Below are 12,786 nucleotides of genomic sequence, written 5' to 3' on the forward strand. Positions count from 1 at the left end.
CCCACCCTGGCTCCGGACACACCCAATGCATGCAAATGTGAGGGTGCTCACAGATTGGTGGAGCTGTTGAGTTGGGAGTGGCTTAGCCAGTCATGTGATGTTCACAAGACTTAATAAAACCCCAGCCACTTGAGTTCGGGGGATCCACGATGAGGCAGGTGGTTGTGAGCCTGGTGGATGAACCAGTAATGTGTAGTATGATTGTTAAACCTTTTGCTAATAAACCAACTAGTTTTTAATAGCAATGTGTTGCTATGAATTCTTAAGCAAAGAATCCATGAAGCAAATACATTACAGGGAACATGGACAAGTATGTGAGGGAGAAAGGAATAGAAGGATATGCAGATAGTGTTAGATGAAGTCGGGTAGGAGCATAAAAACTGGCATGGACTAGTTGGGCTGAATGGCCTGTTTCTGTGCTGTACATTCTATGTAGAGTTGGGTCACAAAATATGGATCATTCTCCTGCCACTGACCAATTGCATAGCAGATATGGAATCACATATGTGACTCGCTCATTTAGCCTTCTGTATGGTCCCAATTGCAGAGTGAACTGGAACCTCCTGGGTGCCTGGCCAATCTATCATGGGTAGATGTTGGATTTCTGCAAGCTCCTGATTTAAAAAAAAAAATAATTGATTTTTCCCTTTCCTAGCTCGAGTCATTAATGCTAATTGTAGAGCTCTCTCCTTTGCCACCTTAGGTGAGGTTGGCTAACTCAACGCAGAGCAGGGATCAGATCGTGATGATCTGTGGTCTGTATTGCTCAGTCCCCGCATCACCTGCTCCCTTTATTCACTGGGGCACATCTTCAACAAATACAACATTTGTCTTCCACTCATTTCATCAGCTAACTTTGTAATCTGTTCGGAGTACGCACAAGGTCTTCTGTTTCTTTTACCTTTGAAAACAGCCTAGCCATAAAGCACTTTGATAGTCCTTTACAAATAGACAGAAATGATTAATGGTAGTTATTCACTTAAGCAGAGAGAGACTTGCATATGCTGGGATTAGTGACTCATTTGGTATTACAGTAGGTGGTCTTAACACATACTGGCTGCAAGTCTATTTATAATATTGCAGAAGGATAGGTTTTTAATCTTCATTCTTGTAGGACATATACATGCAAATAAGGTGGCCAGCTCTTAAGTGGACAATTGATGTCCATTTTAGAATTGAATTGTGAGTGTGCTCATTGCTTTGATTTTTACTTTGAAAGCATCGATACCCAAAAGTATGGTAATAAGTTCAAGACAATAAAATTAACTGTGAATCATTACCCACATAGCTTCCGATTCACAAAGAATTTCAGCAATAAATCAAGTTTGATATATTTCTGAAAGTTTTCCTCTCTGCAGAATGTTAAACGTTTCTGGGAGCAAGGCATTACAGAATGGAGCCTCGTTCCTGTGGTTTTAAAATGCTGGTTGTTTGAAGTATTCCCAAGCCACCTGAGGCCAGTGTCTTTTTGCATGGCTTGCAATTACTGCTAACCTATTTTCCACTTGAGTTCCTTAATAAAACTCCGAATGCCACAGACTTGGAAGAGCAGGGCTTGTTAAATACAAGGTTGCATTCTGCAAAAGCTTTGGAGTGTCTCCATGGCCCAGGAAATGTTAACAGCCGAGTGTTATCCTGGATTGTTATAATAACTGGTCTAATTTGTTGCAAAGTGACTCATGCTCACTTAGGGCTAAGGGGCCCGGACATCGACGTGTTCTCCCATAGGGGAGTAGATAGTTTCATGAGAAAGGGTTACTTTGGATTGTGGCGTGGAAGCCAGTTGGCCTTGATTGCCTCTAGCTCAAATCTAAAATGAAGCGTGATGGTCTGTCACTCACAGGAATCAATATTTTTATTAATTTAAATTCAAGTTTTTTATGTATTATAAAAAAAATGTTTCTGATTTTTAAAAAAAGATTTTTAAATTATGGTTTAAAATAAACTTACTATAGTGGGAAGGGTTTTTAACAATAAAATGTTATTTTTTCTTTTTATTTTATTATGTTTTTGCGCACTTTAAAATTCTTATGCCTGTAAAAGTAGGCTATGCATCTGCTCTTATCAGGCGCAAGGGTTTTCAGGACATCCGCTGGGTAAGATATGGGTAAATCTCGCAATCTTGCCCATGCAAATGTCCCGGCTGTGGAGATACAGAAGATCTGTCAAGATCCAGCTTGACAGATTGGAAAATCCGCATTTTACCCACTGTAACATTGTATATCTCACTTTAACTATTTTTGTTCACCCTCTGTTACATGTTTTCCATCTCCCCAGTAATGTGATTTAAAAACTCTGTATAAATCTAATCATCGTGACTTCTTACAACATTGATTTTAAAAACATTTGATCTTGAGATGTGGGTGTCGCTGGCCAGGCCACACGTATTTCCCATCCCCGGTTGCCCGTGAGAGGGTGGTGATGGGGTGCCTTCTTGAATCGCTGTAGTCCATGTGGTGATGGTCCTCTCACAATGGTGCTCAGTAGGAAATTCTAGGACATTGGCCCAGAAATCCCGGCCTCCGTATGGAGTGTGTATGGACCTGGGAAGGCATCGCAAAAGCCAGTTTTCAGCGCACAATGCGCATGCCCCGAAAATCGGATTTTCCAATCTGTCAAGCTGGATCTTGACAGATCTTCCATATCTCCACAGCCGGGACATTTGCATGGGCAAGAATGCGAGATTTACCCATATCTTACCCAGCGGATGTCCTGAAAACCCTTGCGCCTGATAAGAGCAGATGCATAGCCTACTTTTACAGGCATAAGAATTTTAAAGTGCGCAAAAACATAATAAAATAAAAATAAAAAATAACATTTTATTGTTAAAAACCCTTCCCACTACGGTAAGTTTATTTTAAACCATAATTTTAAAAACTTTTTTTTTAAATCAGAAACATTTTTTTTTTATAATACATAAAAAACTTGAATTTAAATTAATAAAAATATGTGGTGTATTTTTTTCTACTTTTTATTTGTGTTTTAGATGTTTGGGGGGGGTTTCAATCATAATAATGGGAACTCCAACTTACGGAGTTCCCATTATTGTGAATGAGTATATACTTTGCCTGGATTGGCTGCTCTGAGCCATGTGACTGCAGCTCCACCCTGTGGACGTCCCGACGTGCACGTGCTGCGATGCGCAGTCAGTGGTGGCCTCAGGACTGGGGTCCCTCGTGAGTGCAGCAGGTTCACGTAAGTGCGTATTTTTAAAAACTTTTTTACCCGATCGCCCGCGGGAAGCAGCCGACTGGGACTTCTAGACCATTGACTCAGCGACGATAAAGGAACGGTGATATATGTCCAAGTGAGGATGGTGTGAGACTTGCAGGATAACTTGGTGGTGATGATGTTCCCAGGACATTACTGCTCTTCTTGTTCTCCATGGAAGAGAATGCAGGGCTGGGAAGTCCTATCATAAGTATTGTTCAAAGGTGGTATTAAATTGGATATAAACAAACCAGATGAGAATCAATGTTTCCAGATGATTTGAACTGAGCCAGGATTAAACTTAGCTGCAATAAGATAATAGCTATTGTGCTACCACCATGTAAAAGCACTTGCTTAATAATAAAGACAGACTTGCATTTATATAGCGTCTTTCACGACCACCAGAGGTCTCAAAGTGCTTTACAGTCAACGAAGTACTTTTGGAGTGTAGTCACTGTTGTAATGTAGAAAACGCGGCAATTTGCGCACAGCAAGCTCCCACAAACAGCAATGTGATAACGACCAGATAATCTGTTTGTTGATACGTTGATTGCTGGATAAATATTGGCCAGGACACCGGGGCTAACTCCCCTGCTCTTCTTCAAAATAGTGCCATGGGATCTTTTGCATCCACCTGAGAGAGCAGACGGGGCCTCGGTTTAACGTCTCATCTATGTGTTTCTCTCGCTCGCTCTCTCAATGGGCTGAATGGCCTCCTGCTGAGCGGCAAACTTCCAAAATTGCCGTCTTGTTCTGACTGATTATGCTATCATAATTATACTAACTAGGAGAAAGCTGAACAACATTGTGCTACTTGTGCATAGTAACTAAATCAGAACCAATAGACCCGAATTTAGTGAGATTAAATTGAGTAATTATGTTTTTTTTTGTTCTTTCAAATCCATGTAGGTGTCAAGGCAAAAGATATAGGGCGCACGAGGCTATAAATCAAACTGTTTTGTTTTAGTATTTGTCTTCCACCGAACAGGTTATTTTATGATTCGTGTTTGCTAAAATAAAAACAAAACAAAGCATATATTTATTGTCTGATTATTTGAATTTAAACCATCGGTGAAGGAACACTTAGAAAGCAGACTGTTTATGTCTTTTAACTGGTAAGAGTTTTATGCTGTTTTATAATCCAATACGTTATCTGAGTTGCAAATGATTTGGAGAACCAATTAAAATACTTATTTGCAAGGTCAGAGCTGGGTTAGCTTTCTGAAAATCATTGCATAACTTGTAGATTTCATGTAAAAGTACACATTGACTTTATGAAGATGAAGCTGAGATTAAACAATGCCACCACAGACTTTATGACCAGAAAATATATTTTAGCTTTCTCCATATTGAAACTGTTGGTTATATATCCAACCTGACGAAGTTTGGGACACAGTGGCCCTGGGAAAAGGTTGAGGGGGCAGATACCTTACTATCAAAGGGAGATAGATGCTAGTGTTCTGTGACATTCTAGTGGGGCAGATCTGATCTCAAGAGGGTGGACTTTTCTCTTTGGGCCTCTGATGGATGCACGATAAAGTGGCGTTGAGGTAGAAGATCAGCCACGATCTCATTGAATGGCGGAGCAGGCTCGAGGGGCCGAATGGCCTACTCCTGCTCCTAATTCTTATGTACTTATATATAAGCACAGGATATTGGAGGTGAGCTGCCCCTGTAAGAGAAGAGCTGCATTCAATTTTCCTTCACCAGGGCCACGTGGGGTAGAAAGAAGCGAGCAGCAACAGGCCTGTACTCCTGCTGCCAGTATTACGGCCTTAGGATCACGGTGGGGGCATGGAAACCGGTAAAATGGAACTTGCCTCATTGATCTAGAGCTGCTCCCGGACCCCCCACAGGCCTACAATTCTTGGGGGTCCTGGCAGAATCTCCAATGAGTCTCTGCTTGGGTGCCCAATGGGCCCAAAGGAGGAAAGTGAGGTGAGAAGCCGGGAACACTCCCCCCTGCCTCTGATGAATGCTTACGCTAGTTTGTGTGTACCCCCAGGAGCAGGCCCAAAACCGACCTCGGGGATTGTCCAGGGCAGCCTTGTGGGGAGCAGAGCCATGTCGAATAATTCTTTTGCCCCAATTCCTCTTGGCTGTATCATGGAGGTGATCTTGTGGAACATGTATCCTTGTCGGTCGAAGGTAGATAGATCTATACTCATGTTCTCCCACAGTTTAGGGAGAGGCATGAGGGTGGGTGGCAGTGAAAATTTGTGCCCATGGTCTCTGCCAGCTGAGGGAGGGAGGGGCGAGGAGAGGAGTCCAATCTGTGTTCTGTAACTGTAGAATCCTGAGGTAAAAACCACAACCTGAATGTAACCGCTGTCTGCTCTTGCTTCCATGTGCCCTGCCTTCTCCACATACATCGTCTGGACATTGTGACAACTATTTTTTTATCTGAATCTAAATGAATAATTGGATTATTTCAAAAGATATTCTTAACTTGGTTTTGGTCTTCTTGAAGTTTATTCTTTAGGCTCAGGGGCAGCACTCTCGCCACCGATTTAGAAGGTTGTGGGATCAAGTCCCACTTCAGAGACTTGAACACATAATCCAGGCTGACACTCCTGTCCAGTACTGAGCACTTCCTGCACTGTCAGTCGGTGTTGTCTTTCAGATGAGACATTGGACCGAGATCCTGTTTACTCTCTCGGGTAGACGTCAAAGATGGCACTATTTCCAAGAACTGAATAGGAATTCTCCCAGTTCAACCAGTATCACTAAAAACAGATTGTCTAGTCATGATCTCATTGCTGTTTGTGGAACCTTACTGTGCACAAATTGGCTGCCGTGATGTCTACATTCTAACAGTGTCTGCGATTGAAAAGTACTTCATTGGCGGTCATCATCATTGATATATCCTTACTATACAGTATAAATGCACACGAGGCCCATACTGGAGAGAAGGTCACTCTGTGACCAGTTACCTTTATTACCAAGACCTCAAGTGATGAAGGTGGGTGGAGCTTCCCCTTTTATACCTGAAAGTCGAGGTTAGGAGTGTCTCCCACAAGTTTACCCCCTTGTGGTCAATGTTCTCAAGGTGTACAACTTAGGTCAGCTTATACATGGGTTAAAATGATAGTTGAATACATGACAATCATCATCATAGGCAGTCCCTTGGAATCGAGGAAGACTTGCTTCCACTCTCAAAATGTGCCCTCAGGGGGCTGAACAGTCCAATACGAGAGCCACAGTCCCACAGTCACAAGTGGGACAGATAGTCGTTGAGGGAAAGGGTGGGTGGGACTGGTTTGCCACATGCTCTTTCCGCGACCTGCGCTTGATTTCTGCATGCTCTCTGCGATGAGACTAGAGGTGCTCAGCGCCCTCCCGGATGCACTTCCTCCATTGGCGGTAAAATGCTGCGGGACATCCTGAGGTTGTGAAAGATGTTATGTAAATATAAGTAAGCTCTTTTCTTTCTTAACCTGTGCTGCATAACGTATTATTTGTTTGTGCAAAATATTTATGATAGAGAAGCAGTCAACATCTATAGGTATTTAAATTATAATTTTGAAGATTGTACTTGTATTTCATATGTATTCCATATTTGGCCACCTTGTAGCTGACCTGTGCATGTACAATGTCAGCCACGTCTAAACCGCACGTTAATGGGCTGGAGGCAGGGATAGTGGTCACACGTCCGGCGTTGCCAATTATTTTTGCTGTGCTATGATCAGCTCAATAATAATAAATGAGCCATAAAAGGCAGAAGATGGACAACGGTAAAATTTGGGATCCCTGAACAACTGAGGCAGCGAGTTTGGGAATAGAGAAAGCACTTTAATGGGGCAGAACATCAAGACTGAGCCTAATGAATACTTTAATTAATATTATAAGACCTTTAATTACCTCCAAGGCTGCTTACTCCTCTTCAGCAAAAAACCATGTCAAGATGTAGAAAGGGTTAGATGAAGTAGAATGAGAAGAGATTCATGTGGAGTATCAACATTGGCATAGACCACTTGGGCTGAATGGCCTGTTTCTGTGCTGTAAATTCTATCTAAGAGTGATGGCCTAACCTCATTATTGCCACAAGATTACTGTTCCTGCCACCCATATGAGGCAGAAGGATTTTTTTCATTTTTTTGCACTGTCCGATGGCATTCAGTGACCTCAGATTGTGAACCTCATTGCACGAGAGGTGGAGAAGGCTTCCCTCCACACACGGATCGCAGAACCTCCTTATGCTTTAATTGTCAGAGCGCTTGTCCGACATCCAATTCTGGATGAGCAGAAATTTTCTCCAATTGAATATTGAGAACATAAGAACATAAGAAATAGGAGTAGGAATAGGCCATTCAGCCCCTCTAGCCTGCTCTGCCATTCAATAAGATCATGGCTGATCTTTGACCTCAACTCCACTTTTCTGTACTGTCCCCATATCCCTTGATTCCCTTAATATTCAAAAATCTATCGATCTCTGTCTTGAATATACTCAAAGACTGAGCCTCCACAGCCCTCCGGAGTAAAGAATTCCAAAGATTCACCATCCGCTGAATCTCCTCATCTCAAACCTAAATGGCCAACCCCTTATTCTGAGACTGTGACCCCTGGTTCTAGACTCCCCAGCCCGGGGGAAACACCCTCCCTGCATCTACCCTGTCAAGCCCTGTACAATTTTGTATGTTTCAATGAGATCACCTCTCATTCTTCTAAACTCTAGAGAATATAGGCCTAGTCTACTCAATCTTTCCTCATAGAACAATCCCCCCCATCCCAGGAATCTGTTGAACCTTTGTTGCACTCCCTCAATGGCAAGTATATCCTTCCTTAGGTAAGGAGAACAAAATTGTACACAGCACGCCAGGTGCGGTCTCACCAGGGCCCGATATAATTGCAGTAAGATGCCTTTACTCTTATACTCAAATCCTCTTGTAATAAAGGCCAACATACCATTTGCTTTCTTAATTGCTTGCTGTACCTGCATGTTAACTTTCAGTGATTGGTGTACAAGGACACCCAGGTCCCTCTGAACACCAACATTTCCCAATCTCTCACCATTTAAAAAATACTCTGCTTTTCTATTTTTCCTATCAAAGTGGATAAGTTCACATTTCCCCACTTTATAAGACTGAAGCCCTTGTTTTCGGCCCCTGCCACAAATTCCGTTCCCTAGCCACTGACTCCATCCCTCTCCCCAACTGCTATCTGAGGCTGAACCATGTTCGCAACCATGGTGTCATATTTGACCGTGAAATGAGCTATCGACAACATGTCCACAGCATAACTAAGACCGCCTATTTCCACCTCCGTAACATCGCCCGTCTCTGCCCTTGCTTCAGCTCAACCGCTGCTGAAGCCCTCATCCATGCCTTTGTTTTTATTTCTATACAAACATCAAACTTCCCATAACACAAGTTTTCAGCTTGTTAGACAGCCTTGGCCACAATGCCATCATTCTTCACCAGCCTCAGGATACAATCATCTGATTCACCACTCCGATGGCTAAGCTCACAGATGGCAATAGGTTTTGTTTTGACCATTGAATCTCCCTGTTACTTTGTCAACATCAGCAAGGTTGATTTGAATGGAAGCATGGTCCTTGGCACCAATAATTCTGTTGCTAGCAGAACATTTGCGTGGAATGTGATCAACATATTCTCCAGCGTCATTCTGCATGTTGGAATTTAGCCGGTTGTTGGATTTTGTTCAGTTCTTACGCAGGGATCTCCGCTCGCCTCTAGACTTGATTATTCCAATGCACTCCTAGCTGGCCTCCCACGTTCTATCCTACGTAAACGAGAGGCGATCCAAAACTCGGCTGCCCATGTCCTAATTCGCACCAAGTCCTGTTCACCCATCACCCCTGTGCTTGCTGACCTATATTGGCTCCTGGCTAAGCAACGCCTCGATTTCAAAACTCTCATCCTTATTTTCAAATCCTCCATGGTCTCGCCCCTCCCTATCTCTGTAATCTCCTCCAGCCCCACAAGCCCTCTTATATCTGCGCTCCTCTAAATCTGCCCTCTTGAGCATCCCTGATTATAATCACGCAACCATTGGTGGCTGTGCCTTTTGTTGCCTGGGCCCCAAGCTCTGGAACTCCCGGCTTAAACCTCTCCGCCTCTCTACCTCTCTTTCCTCATTCAAGACGCTCCTTAAAACCTACCTCTTTGATCAAGCTTTTAGTCACCTGCACTAATTTCTCTTATGCGGCTCAGTGTCAAATTCTTTATCTCATAATAAGAACATAACATAAGAAATAGGAGCAGGAGTAGGCCATAAGGCCCCTCGAGCCTGCTCCGCCATTCAATAAGATCATGACTGATCTGATCAGGGACTTAGCTCCACTTCCCTGCCCGTTCCCCATAACCCCTTATCCCCTTACACCTGTGAAGCGCCTTGAGACGTTTCACTACTTTAAAGGCGCTATATAAATACAAGTTGTTGCTCAGGGCTTGAATAAAAGAAGGAAGGCAAGTGAAACTGGCTATCCATGAAACTGCAAGAATGCCTCTTTCACCCTCGTCAAAGGGTTTCAACATTGTGACCGTCTATTTTCAGAGATGAATGGGCATTATCTCTTGGCAAGGACAGAACTCTTCAACATTCTTCAAAGAAACTGCTGTGACAAACCAAAAAATGTGTTAATACTGCTCATTTTTACCATGAATGGAGTGTATCTGTTATCTGTCTGAGGCTTGACACTGCAAACTCTGTCTGCTTTCTGCATCTTGACTTCCAACTCTGCGGTTGCACTTTCTCCTTAGCGGTCAAGCTGGTGCTAACGATCAATTCTGAAAGCTCCCTGCTCAGCTCTTGCCCACTCGCCCCATGACAACTTCAAAAGTATTTCATTGGTTGCAAAGCACTCCTGAGGTCATGTGAGCACTATATAAATGCACCTTTTTTTTGTCCTATCTTTTTTAGGGTATCAGGATCTAAAGAATCGATTCTGATCCTGATTTTGGTCTGGAGCCAATTGCCAATAGCACCTCTCTGTTTATCGTGCAGTTTATACAGGTTCCTACCCTGTTGCTGTGTGTTGTTGAGCCAACCAATCCTATTGACATAGTACGGTTCCCACACACAACCCTCTGCCTCTGAGAGCATCCAACGACATTATCCAAGATTCTTCCCTACCAATGTATTGGTCCTTACATAATAAGAATGATTTGCCAGGCACATCCATCAATATCACGGTTCAATCTAGTAAGCAGATGATTTCCCCTGTAGAAGGGCAACCTGTGCCTTGTGCCAAATCTCCAAATGAGCCTTTTATTCCAAATGTAGTCATGTATTACTCTCACTGAAGGAATGCAAGGCTCCCTCTACAGAGCACAGAGCAAGAACACAGGATTTATTGACCAGGTTTCTCTTGGACTGGAATCCTAAGTTTACAGAATTCTTTAGCTCGAAATCAGCTCAGGTTCTTTACAGCTTACTTCCAGAGATACCAAACACTAAGTGACAGCTTTTACTTCAGATAACCTGTAAAGCCTAGTCTGTCATGTTGCCAATACTTGTGTTGCTGGTATCTCCTAGGTGATAACGTCTGGATAGGATATATGGATATTGCCAATCTCAGTGCTGCAAGTTGACCCGGGCTATAAACTAAACCAAGCCTCAGCGGTATCCATATATAATGCATTGATTTTGGATGTTTCAGTGGTCCCCTAAGAACCACGCAAGATTCTAATTCTAATGTAGATCGAAGCATCTGGATTCTGCCTGCGAATTCAGAGATCCAATCAGATCTGTATCAGTTGCCAGCAAACTCATTGGGCAAGCCTTATGCACCACATACTAATGATCCGTTATAGGACCAGTTACTACCTATTGAAGATCAAGTTTGCTGACGATATAAAGATGGGAGGAAAAGCAATGTGTGAGGAGGACACAAAAAGTATGCAAAAGAACATAGACAGGCTAAGTGAGTAGGCAAAAATTTGGTAGATGGAGTATAATGTTGGGAAGTGTGAGGTCATGCACTTTGGCAGAAAAAAATCAAAGAGCAAGTTATTATTTAAATGGAGAAAGATTGCAAAGTGCCGCAGTACAGCGGTACCTGGGGGTACTTGTGCATGAAACACAAAAGGATAGTATGCAGGTACAGCAAGTGATCAGGAAGGCCAATGGAATCTTGGCCTTTATTGCAAAGGGGTTGGAGTATAAAAGCAGGGAAGTCTTGCTACAGTTATACAGGGTATTGGTGAGGTAACACCTGGAATACTGCGTGCATATTTACTTGCTTTGGAGACAGTTCAGAAAGGTTCACTAGGTTGATTCTAGAGATGAGGGGGTTGACTTATGAGGAAGGGTTGAGTAGGTTGGGTCTCTACTCATTGGAATTCAGAAGAATGAGAGGTGATCTTATCGAAACGTATAAGATTATGAGGGGGATTGACAAGGTGGATGCAGAGAGGATGTTTCCACTGATGGGGGAGACTAGAACTAGAGGGCATGATCTTAGAATAAGGGGCTGCCCATTTAAAACAGAGATGAGGAGAAATTTCTTCTCTCAGAGGGTTGTAAATTTGTGGAATTCGCTGCCTCAGAGAGCTGTGGAAGCTGGGACATTGAATAAATTTAAAACAGAAATAGACAGTCTCTTACCTGATAAGGGGATAAGGGGTTATGGGGAGCCCTCCCTATGGGAAAATACCCTTTGTTGGTGTACAACAAAGATTGGGACCTTGGTGAAGGAGACGTTTTGAGGCTTCAGGCCACTGTGTTTCCACAGTACTTCAAACCGAGTTCACCTTTAACAAGTAGGATGAAAAGTGGCAGAATAGAAAATCTATTATTTGCAAACAGTACATGTGCATGCAGATAAATTCATAACCTGCCAATAAAATGGAATTGGAGCAGGTAGCTAAAATCTTCCATAGATTGGGTGCCATTTTTTGTTCTAAAGATAGCAAACCGCTCGGCTTAAATCAGAGCGGGATCCGTAAAGAAAGCCCGAGATATTCAGCAATGTTCTGCTCCTTGTGTTTTGCTACAGTGTCGAGTACAGTGGAGTTTAGGCTCATAATAATTCCAGTCTGAAATCTGTGCACTGAATCAGCCATGCGCTGTGCTGTAAAGTCGTGTTTTCATCTTGTTATGCTGTTCGATCAGGAAGTGAGAATACACCCAGCAGGAGTCTCGCCTTCTGCTGTCAGTTGTACTTTGTACCTACAGCTGCAAGTGTAAACTTGTGCTGGAGGTTTGTGCGAAGCGTTACTTGACTCCGCAAGCTTCCCATTCCCGCTCTCGGCAAACGGCAGGCAGACTTTCATCCATGGCTTCCTCCGATACTCAGCGGCACGTCATGGCCTGACTGAGGAGATCAAACTGCATTGGCTTAACTGAACCAGAGCAAACAAATCCAAGCTGACACAAAGTGCACCTATGGCTATTAAGATTTTTCAATTTGTTATTATATTAATAATCCTTAGTCGTTGAGGCTAGATTCATTTAAGGCGAAGCCAGCTAAACACATGAGGGAGAAAGGAATAGAAGGTTATACTGAGGGGTTTAGATGAAGAGGGGAGGGAGGAGGCTCGTGTGGAGCATAAACACCAGCACAGACCAATTGGGCCAAATGGCCTGTTTCTGTGCTGTAAATTCCCATCTGTG

At 43.1% G+C, this 12,786-nt stretch overlaps 1 protein-coding gene and 1 pseudogene across 4 annotated transcripts in view; one reads left to right on the top strand and one right to left on the bottom strand.

The window, feature by feature from the left end:
* LOC139227514 (multiple C2 and transmembrane domain-containing protein 2-like) overlaps positions 1-12,786 on the top strand; it is a 496,997-nt gene that overhangs the window by 424,439 nt on the left and 59,772 nt on the right. The window lies entirely within an intron of this gene.
* On the bottom strand, positions 8,544-8,841 carry LOC139228108 (small ribosomal subunit protein eS21 pseudogene; annotated as a pseudogene).

This window comes from Pristiophorus japonicus, chromosome 17 (assembly GCF_044704955.1).
Source record: "Pristiophorus japonicus isolate sPriJap1 chromosome 17, sPriJap1.hap1, whole genome shotgun sequence".
Lineage (NCBI taxonomy): Eukaryota > Metazoa > Chordata > Chondrichthyes > Pristiophoridae > Pristiophorus > Pristiophorus japonicus.